Genomic DNA, 10,274 nt, shown 5'->3' with positions numbered 1-10,274 from the left:
TAAGTGAAACCAACAAGAAAAATTACTTCTGTTTTGATTCTTTTAAAGTAGGCTCCACACCCAATGTGGGGCCTAAGCTCATGACCCCAAGATCAAGTCACATGCTCTACTGACTGAGCCAGGCAGGTGCCCCAATGGTTTTTTTGTTTTGATTTTCTTTAAAGAAAAAATAATTGTAATTTCTTATAGCTCCTGCAGCCATATGCAAAGGATATGCATTGCCAAACTTTGGCCCATCGGATGGTATTGTATAGTCATTGTATTAGTTTGCCAGGCCTGCCATAACAAATTGCAAACCAAGAGGCTTCACACAACAAGAATTCATTATCTTCTGGGGTGCAGAAGCCTGAGATTAGGTGTTGGCAGATCTAACCTCCCATGAAACCGGCAGGACAATTCTTCATTGCCTCTTCCTAGCTTTTAATGGTTGCCAGAAATTCTTTGCGTTCAGCTGTATAATTCCAATCTGTTTTTATTTCTACATGACATTCTTCCTAGGTGTCTTTTTTCACATGACCATCTTCTTATAAGAACACTAGTCATATTGGATTAGGGCCAACCCTACTCTAGAATGATCTCATTCTAATTTAATTGATTACATCTACAGTGACCCTATTTTCAAATAAGGTTATGGTCTCTGCTGTTCAGGGTTAGGACTTCAACATAACTTTTGTTTGTTTTTTTTTGGCGGGGGGATTGTGCATAATTCAAGCTATAACAAATAGCCAGCAAGGGAAGACTGAGTTTTACATTAAGACTTGTAACATATTCTCTATCATACAAAGTACATATTGCACTGAATTCCATCTGCCTACTGAATACATTCTATGCTACAACTTATCAGTAGCCTTTGCTCTTTTTTACTGGTTCTGTGGGTGCTACAAACAGATCTAGTGGTCACTTGTGATCATGCTGTCTCTCTCCAGTGTGCCTATGTTCTATCTACCTGGCATGTCATATCATTGCCACTTTTCCAAATTATACTTACTGTTAATAACTAGTGTATTCAGTATGCACTTTCTTAGTAGCCTCTAGCATGAAATAATTAACTCCTAAAATTTACAGGCATTTGTTATTTGCATAGCAAATTATATTTATTTAATGTCTTATACTGTTATTACTTAAACAGGTGTTATGCACACACTTTTTTATTCTAAAAGTGCCTGGCCCAATACCTTTTGTATAACCATTTTTCAATATTTTACTAATGTATCATTAAACAGTGGAGGCAAAATATTGCATTGAAGTATCCAGATAAGCTTTTTGGCCCCGGCTCTGGACATAGCAGCTGCTGAGATGTGGATGCCCAGGAAGAACTGAATTGCCATTTATGAACTCCTTTTCAAGGAGAGAGTGATGGTGGCCAGAAAGGATGCTCACATGCCTAAATACCTTGAGCTGGGAGACCAGAATGTGCCAAATCTTTATGTTGTGAAGGCTTTACAGTGTCTCAAATAGCGAGGCTATGTAAAGGAACAGTTTGCCTGGAGACATTACTACTGATAGCTTCCCAGTGAGAGTATCCAGTGTCGCCATGATTACCTCCACCTGTCCCCTGAGATGGAGCCTGCCACTCTATGCCATAGCTGTCCTGAGACTGGCAAGCCATGGCTCAAAGGTCTGGAGGGAGAGCTTACCTGTAAGACTCACATGAGGGGAAGCTGACAGAGACACCTACAGAGGAAGTGCTGTGCCCCCTGGTGCCTACAAGAAAGATGCGGCCTTGGCTGGGTCAGCAACTGAATTCAAGTTTAGAGGAAGATTTGGTCGTGTGTGCGGTCAGCCACCTCAGTAAATTTGGAGATTGTTTTGTGTTGAATAAATCTGTAGCCAGAAAAAAAAGTTAGAAATGTCAAGATAACTATTTCACTAGTTCATTTGGTACAGGTACATACTGGATAGGTAAATATAAGACTTAAAATTAGAGCGAAGACTCTTAAATTAGAATGCATTGTGTGTTTATAGACCAAAAAAGTCTGTTAGAAAAACTAGTGATAACATTTATTTAACTTGATTGTGTCTTTGCCATGCACATACTTGTTTATAGTATTGTAATTTGCTAACATAAAACTTCTGTGATTTTGAAATTGCTTTATTTAAGGGGCTAAATGAACAATGCTTTTAAAAAATCATTTTACTTGAGATATTATAAAATCCTACTTAAATAGAAAATTGTAATAGTAAAAGGGATAAGTATTTTACAATTAGACCCAAATGTTAATATGACAAAGATTCAAATAATTCCATAACTGGAAAGATCTTTCATAATCTTTTAAAAAAAAAATAGTAGTTAATTCTTTTTTGCGGTAAGACATTGTGCAGCTGAAGAGAATTTAAGATAAAATTTATAGCAGGACTATTAAAACTTAATTTTCCTTGAATGTCATTTGTGTTTTCTTCCTTGCTATCTGTAAGTGGAATTTTACCCAATCTAAACCATTTCCTATTAATTCTAAGGTACCTAACCCCATACCAGGCCTCTAAAGGGAGCTATTTACATTTCACAAGCAAAGAAATTCGTTTTCAGGATGTTTCTATATTATGACAGCAAGATTAGTTCAAAAATGAAAAGTTCAGACAATCAACCAGCTGTTTCATATACAAAATGCCAAACATCTGGTTCTCTTGACTTTTTTTTTCCCCTCACTGACTTGATTGAAACAGCAGGGTTGATTGTGTTGTGCAAATATAGCCTCAGAGCAGGAAAATTAGGGAGAAAAAAAATCTTTACTTTATTGTAGATTTTTTTTAAATCCCAGATTCAGAGATTCTGAGGCTATAGTGTCAGCTATTTGAACAGACTGCCTTCTATTGTTTTCATAGTTGACTCAGTAAGATGTTTATGAAAGAACTCCAACTGCAAGATAATTTTAATTACCATAGTTATTAGCATTTCTGTTCCCCTGTTACCTTCAAAACATGCTTTTCTCAAGTCTAGACAAATGAACTAAAGACTGCTTAGATCTTCATTACAATCCCAGTTCCATATATAAACCAGTGTTCTGCCTCAAGAGATGGCCATTTACTGGATAAATATTTGCACATTACAATAGATGTAGTATAAGACCCTATCTCATACTCCTGTATGAATGTGAAATGTAATCTGAGGCCATCAAGTCAACGGAGTTGTAGTTATTCACATTTGTGATAATATGCTGTTGCCAGCACCTGCTATGCATTTCTTACACAGTTTAGTACCACTTGAGAGAAGTTGGGAACCATTAAGACGATAATTAGTATATTCATAACAAAAGTCAACAGACTGTCAGCTATCAACAGGAAAGCTGTAGTGAAATGATAGAGTGAAAGACCATAGACAGAGAAAGAAAAGGAAAATATCAAAGGGAAATGAGAAGTAATAGGATAAAGGCCTCAGACCAAAATCAAGACCATGCTTCAGTGGAAAATCCAGAAACATGTCCTATATAAAAATTAATCTATTTAAGTATTTTGTCTACATAGTGAAGATTCCAAACAGCAATGCTTTTTTCATGCCTTGTGTGTATATATCTATGCATAATATTACTGAAATTACATCAAAAGATAAAAGCAAGTTTAGTCTTATAGCACTTAAAGAAATGACCTTCAGTAGATAGTATTTGTAATTACCGGGTTAGGTTGTTATATTTTGCTTATCAAGTTGGAGATGAAAAGTGAAAAACCAAAACCCAAACTACAAATAGGAAAGAGGAAAAGAGAAAGAAATTTAATTACAGGTACCTTTTCAGTTCTTCCCATACTTGAGAATAAATTTCTTCTAGCTTTCCAGCTGTGAAGACAGCCATTGTTCTCAGGGGAGCTAATTATACTAAGAAGCTTGCCTTCCTGGTGGGCTCTAATAAACACAGTTCATTGCAGAACTTTACCAGTGTGTGTCAAAGACCCACAACTGTGTGTGGCTGATGCTAGGGGCATGCAGTACAGAGCTCTGTAATATAGCTGCAGTAAACAACACATACCATTACTAGGGAACTATAGGAATAGTACAGAGGCCTCAGGAATGGGAAGTTATGGTTTCATTAATGCTGAACTGTAGGGGTCAAAGAGCTAATGAAGGGGCTAAAGGGCTAATGATCCCACCTATGATAAACACTATTTACCACGTAGTCATGAGCAGACTTCTATGTTAGCAGGAGTCGCATGGAGGGGACTGTGTTAGCCATCTGCTCACTGTTCTAGTTGCCATTTTTTTCTACTTGCTTAGTTACTATAAACAGTGACCTAAAAGGCAATGGAAAGGGAAACAGATATGCTGGGAGGGATTTACAAAAAAACAGCCATAAAATAGATGCAACATCTAAACAACTTTGCCTATAATTTTGAAGTTAGAGCTTTGTAAAAGAGTACTCAGTTATAGCCATTGATTTTTTTAGATATTCAGCTGTTGAGTTTCTCAAAAATATGATTATTGGTTCATGCGTTAGGTCTTCATGTTGTCTAGCTGGGAATATAATTAAAACCATAAAACAGCATTTAAGTGAATGTTAGAGACTTTCAAGTCTCTATAGAGAAATGATGGATACAAGTTGATACGCCCAAATTTGTGGCCTACAAATTTTACTGTAAGTTTCTAAACTCTGTTTATATTGTGAACCTAAATTTTAATCACTTTAGTCTTTGAGACAGATTACACATCAGAGTATGGAGAAAATGTTTGTTTTTCTGGTGCCACAATGAAAACTTTCCAAGAATTTTTAAACACAAACTTATTTGAGGGCAAATCTCCTGCTTTATAATGTTTTTAAAAATAAAGTTCTCTCTATATTTGACAATAATCAATAGAATGAAAAGAAAGTCCAAAATTTATAGCCAGTGTAACTTATGTCTAAGTCTTGAAAATTCCTCAGATGTCAAAAGTTGCTGTGCTTAGCTGTGGATATATAGAAGATTGCTACCATAGTTGGAATGAAACATCCATGCATCATAGGAGATTCTTTGAAATTTTCCACTGGCATTTCCAAAAGTAAGCTTTATAATGACCTTATGGAAACAGCCTGGTTTTCAAGACATTCCTGTGCTTCAATTGAACAAAGTTGGCCAACTGTAACAAATAGCACAGTAGTTGACTTTTCCGGTGTCCAATTCAAATCCATTTTATCTCACTCGGGAGGAAACTGCAATTTAGTCTTAGGATTTATGGCATGAAAGCATATGTACTACTCAAAGTCCATGGAATTGACAACAAAAATATCCCCCTATGTTTATAGAATAAAATTCTTTACTAAGTTCTATAGAAGAATCACTTTCATTTTATGAAGAGAAACCCTGGTATAGAAGTAACAACAAAAAGAACGAGAACAAACAAATGCATACAAGTTACTCTTCTAAGGAAATAAAACTTTAATGGAATATGGAAGAAAAAACCAAAACAACACTTGTGTAAAACCAAGCAATCAATAGATAAATTTTGATACCTTGGTGTTGAAATTATATCAAAATCATGATTCTGTATACCGCATATACTTACATGGTAGAGAGCAATATATAATATACAATATCAAGAATTATACAATAAAACTTCATGAGTATTTTCAGAAATGTCATACCAAATGGGTAGCTTTGAAATTGACATTGATTAGAAGAGTAATTACAGTCATGTATTTTGTCATTATTGGTATTCATCTTTGAAGTTTAGTAAAACCTAAGCAAATACCTAACTTTAGAGAATGATCAGCTGTTTAAGCTTTTTTTTAACCAACAAAAGATTCACTGGATATATTGGAAAAGTGAACTGTGGACATCAGATAAACTTAAGTTCTCAACATTGATCTTGATTTTTCTAGCATTGTTACTATGAATGATAGTTTCCTTATTACACAAATTGCATTGTCTTTGGTAATCTACATAGAATGTATAAAAATCTAACAAGACAAATTAATTTTGTTTGAAATATACATTTAGAATTGTGGGGGGAAAAAACAACTAAAGACAATGTTTGAAGACCAGAAGGTGTGAGAATTCAGGGCAGAATCATCTTGTTTTTATGTTTTTGCAGATCCCATTTACCTTTGCTGGAAAATTTTACCTAACCACAAATGTAAAGTTAATTTTCAGAGAAATAACTATTCAAATCTTTTCCTAAGGGATTGTTGTGTGGCTGATGCTGAGTATTCCGCATTGCTAAAATCTGCATGCCAGTGTAGTTGAAATTTTGTGCATTCCATTCCTGGAGTCTTTGCTCCCTCTTTTTAGAGTAGCTCTGTGCCCTGAAACTCTAAACTATTGTTGTGTTTAATGGTTTCTCAAGCTGTCTTCTCTGCTGCATGTTAGCTTATAGCCTGAGATTCTTTGTTTTTGCTAATCTTTTGATTCAGTTCAACAGACATGGTTATGAGGAGGGAAAAAAGGAGTAGGCAGTGGGGCAGGAGAGAAAGAGTAGTATCTAACTAGATTTTTTTAAAATGTAAAATATCTCATTGAAATCCATAAGTACCATGTTTATTGAACCTTAGGATACCAGTGTATATAAACACAAATCTGTGTATATTTATAATTTTTAAAAGCAGATTTAAAAAGCCACCAATCTGTAGTTGGTGTCATTTTGCCACTTATGTTTAAATAAATTTAAATATCTTATACTATTTAAGGTTATAAACACTGTTTATAATATTTGACTTTGATTTCCTCATCTATAAAATAGAGATAAATATTAGCTACTCCAGTGTGAGGTCTAAATTTCAAGTACCTAGTATTGAGGCTGATCCATAACCATATATGTTCCTTTCCCCCATTTTTGTCTTATTTTAGTAAATATGTGAATTTTTGAATTTTTAAATTTTCATGGTTAGAACTATTAGAGATTGTATTTACAATTATTCACTCCTGGGCACAGGATTTGAAAACAACATAGAGCAGAGTTCCATGGGTTGGACATGTAATAGTATAATGTAATGCTTTGTGAGTGTAAGCCCAGAGTTATTTATCATTATAGTTTAACCCAGTCCATTCTGACTGATAAACCATTGTAGTATAGTAAAACCTTGGATTGCGAGTAACTTGTTCTTCAAGTGTTCTGAAAGATGGCCAAACATTTCTAATAAATTTTAACTTGACAAATGAATGATGTCTTTCAATACAAGTTGTACATGATGCCGGATGTCACATGATCACAATTGAGCCATTGGTTCTTGAAATTCACTTTGATATACAAGTGCTTTGGATTACAAACATGTTTCCAGAACGAATTATGCTCCCAAATTAAGGTTTTACTGTATATTCCTTACAGACCTTTAGAACTTTGAAAAAGCAAAATCTCTACTAATATGGTACTTAATAGGTTGTACCTATAGACAATCCAATCTAGTAATGATGTAGTATCATGTGCCAGACACTGTTCTATTCCATTTTTATATATTTACATCTGCTGAAGTTAATTTCCACTCTTGTCTGGCATCTAATTGGAAACCATTTAACTATGCATGAATTGAATCAGAATGTAAAGGAGCAATTATTATTATTATTATTTTTAATATTAAAACCATTGACAGGGGTCCCTGGGTGGCCCAGTAGGTCTGACTTCAGCTCAGGTCATGACTTTGCAGTTCATGGGTTTGAGCCCCGCGTCAGGCGCTGTGCTGACAACTCAGAGCCTGGAACCTGCTTCAGATTCTGTGTCTCCCTCTCTCTCTGCCCCTCCCCCGCTCATGCTCTGTCTCTCTCTCAAAAATAAACAAACATTAAACTAAAAAACAAAAGAACAAAAAAAAACATTGGCAGATATAATGAGAAAGAGTTTGTGTTTAAATCTAGGTCATCCTTTTTAGTTAGAATTCATTATATACATTTCATTGAATGTTGTTAGATAATCTGGCAGAGAATTGAAGATATTTTCTTTTTTGGTCTAAGTTGCAGTATGTCTGTAAGGTTCATTAATATCCTTTTCTATTTTAGAGACTTATGAAAATTAAAGCAGAATAGCCATTTTCCTTGCTTCCAGAAATAAAAATAAACACTGGTAGTTGTTATGAAGTTAATCTTTTGTCTTGGGTGGATCATGACTACTCGAATGACCTAATAGCCTCTTTAAGAGAATCTGTGTACAGGTTGACCTTCAGTTTGTTCAGATCAGTAGATTAAAAGGAAATTAAAATCTTAGAAATATTGTATTTGTGTGGGATAGGCACTTTCTCTCCTGACACTTTTATATTGACCTATATTGTAAAAGGATCTTGAAGAACATCTTTTAGCTGCATATCACTAGAGGGTGACATTGCTTCATTGAGAGATAATGCCCATTCATGGCGTGCTCTCCATGTGGCCTGCAGCTGACAGAAAAGATAAACTGGCCATTCTCTTGGTTTCCCCTCTGATGGCCATCCTTGGGAAAATGGACACAAACTTAAGTAAAATTCAAGATGCTCATCTTACATTTCCTTTTGTATGCCACACTGCATCTCATTTTCTATAAGGATTTTTAACTGCAGGGATGCTTTCTTGCCCAGTATGCAATATCAAATATTTATCTATACTTTGTTTTCCTCTTGACTAGAGTTGTTTAATGTGTATTTCACCATCAAGTAATTCTAGTTAGGATGTGGCCTAATCAGAAACAACTAACACAAGTATTCTCCAAGGTTTCCATCTGGATGCCTTAGAGAATAATGTTGCCATTGAAAAAGAGGGATGGCAGGAGGAGGGGTTCATTTGACAGTGAAGAGTAAATGTAGATGAGTTAAATTCTGGACCTGCATGTGTTTAAGATCCTTTTGGTACACTGATGGTGAGAATTACTGATAAACATTCCTTTAAGACAATTGAAAATATGAACTTAGAATTTGAAAGAAGAACAACTTATAGATTTAGCATCAGGACCCCCTAAATAAAGTATATTCTGAATTCATGTAAAGTGGGAAATACAGTTCACTGTCTCTGTGAGTGTCATTGATTTGCATATGAAAGCACAAAATAAGACTCATTCTGCAGTCTGATGGCAGACTCCCAAATAGGTAAATGCTGTCTATAAAACAAAATATGAATCATGCGAATGGGTATATGCACAGAAATTCTGAGGCAATTGAGGGACAATTGGGACAGGCATGGTCAAGGAAGGCTTCTTCAAGACCTTAGAAGGCTAAGTAGGGATGGAGTCTAGGAAATAAGAGGAGGATGGCAGGGTGTTTATGCAAATCTAATCTCAGTGTACTTTTAGTAGAGGGTTCACTGTAAAACAGTGGCATGTGATTGAGTTTCATGAAATAAATACTATGCAGAAGATGGGCATCCTTGTTGTAAGAAAACCTCTTTTTCACCCAGCAGGTAAACAGGGAGCCTCTAAGAAGTTTTAAACAAATTTAACTGTCTGATTTGCAGTTTTAAAAGAGTGATGACAGCTAAAGGGAATATCGTTCTAAAAGAACTAGACTGGAATCTAAGGGATTACTGAGAAAGTTGGGCTAAAAATTATGGGGACATTCATTTGTGCAAAGTACAACTAGAAAGAGGAAAATCATTACTTGAAACAGAAGTAAGCTTTATTTATTCACTTGATTCATATAGTATTAAATTCAATATCTCAGAGTGGTACAGGCACTGTGTAAGCTTAATAAATACTAGAAAGTAAGAGACTCATTTTTTGCTTGTGTGAGGATTACAAACAAATGGGAGAGATAAGACAACATAGGCTGTTCTAAAGAAATGTGTTCCTTTAAGGTTTTTAGATCATGTGTGATTGGTTGGATACAGTTGGATGATGTCAATATTTTGCAAAGTCTTACCCATACATGTTCTCCCATGTACAACATATTGTTTTGAAGTAACCAAAGGCAAGCTTTTTCACAGTTGAAGAGGAACCCTGAAGAAAGCAACTTAAAATACACAGGGAGTTCTTTACCTTAATGCAAATAGTGGCTTGCATAGTTGATTTAGAGTCCAGATAAAGAAGCTATAACACTGTTTTCTTCTGTATTAAAATATAAATTATGTTTATTTTATTTATGTTATAATACATTATATAAATGTGTGCATCTTAGATTGAATTTTCAATTTTGATAAAAGTGATCTGTTTTTGGAAAACAAAAGCCATCAAGTGCTTATCTCAAAGGAGGAAAATTCAAGCCACACAGGAAACATAAGCCAAGTTGTAAAGAATCAACTCTAATGTTGGGTCTGTGTGCTACTTATTTTACAGGGCCTCCTCTTTTCTCAATTCTGAAAGCTCCCTATTTCTTTCAAGGAGTTCTCAGTTTTGCATAAAATAGTAGAAATTTATCTCTGTTGCTTGCAGTCAAAAACTCTCACTTTCAACAGCCTATTCTTACCAGAAGTTTATGGAAAGG

General features: G+C 35.0%; 1 pseudogene; it reads left to right on the top strand.

The window, feature by feature from the left end:
* The first annotated feature begins 1,296 nt into the window (after positions 1–1,296).
* Positions 1,297–1,842, top strand: LOC124510504 (40S ribosomal protein S10-like; annotated as a pseudogene).
* The last annotated feature ends 8,432 nt before the right edge of the window (positions 1,843–10,274 follow it).

Source organism: Lynx rufus, unplaced genomic scaffold (genome assembly GCF_022079265.1).
Source record: "Lynx rufus isolate CCGP_SWC_20201006 ecotype Redwood Valley unplaced genomic scaffold, mLynRuf1.p SCAF_15, whole genome shotgun sequence".
Lineage (NCBI taxonomy): Eukaryota > Metazoa > Chordata > Mammalia > Carnivora > Felidae > Lynx > Lynx rufus.
Note: the sequence above shows the minus strand (reverse complement) of the source record. Positions and strands in the feature narration are given on the sequence as shown.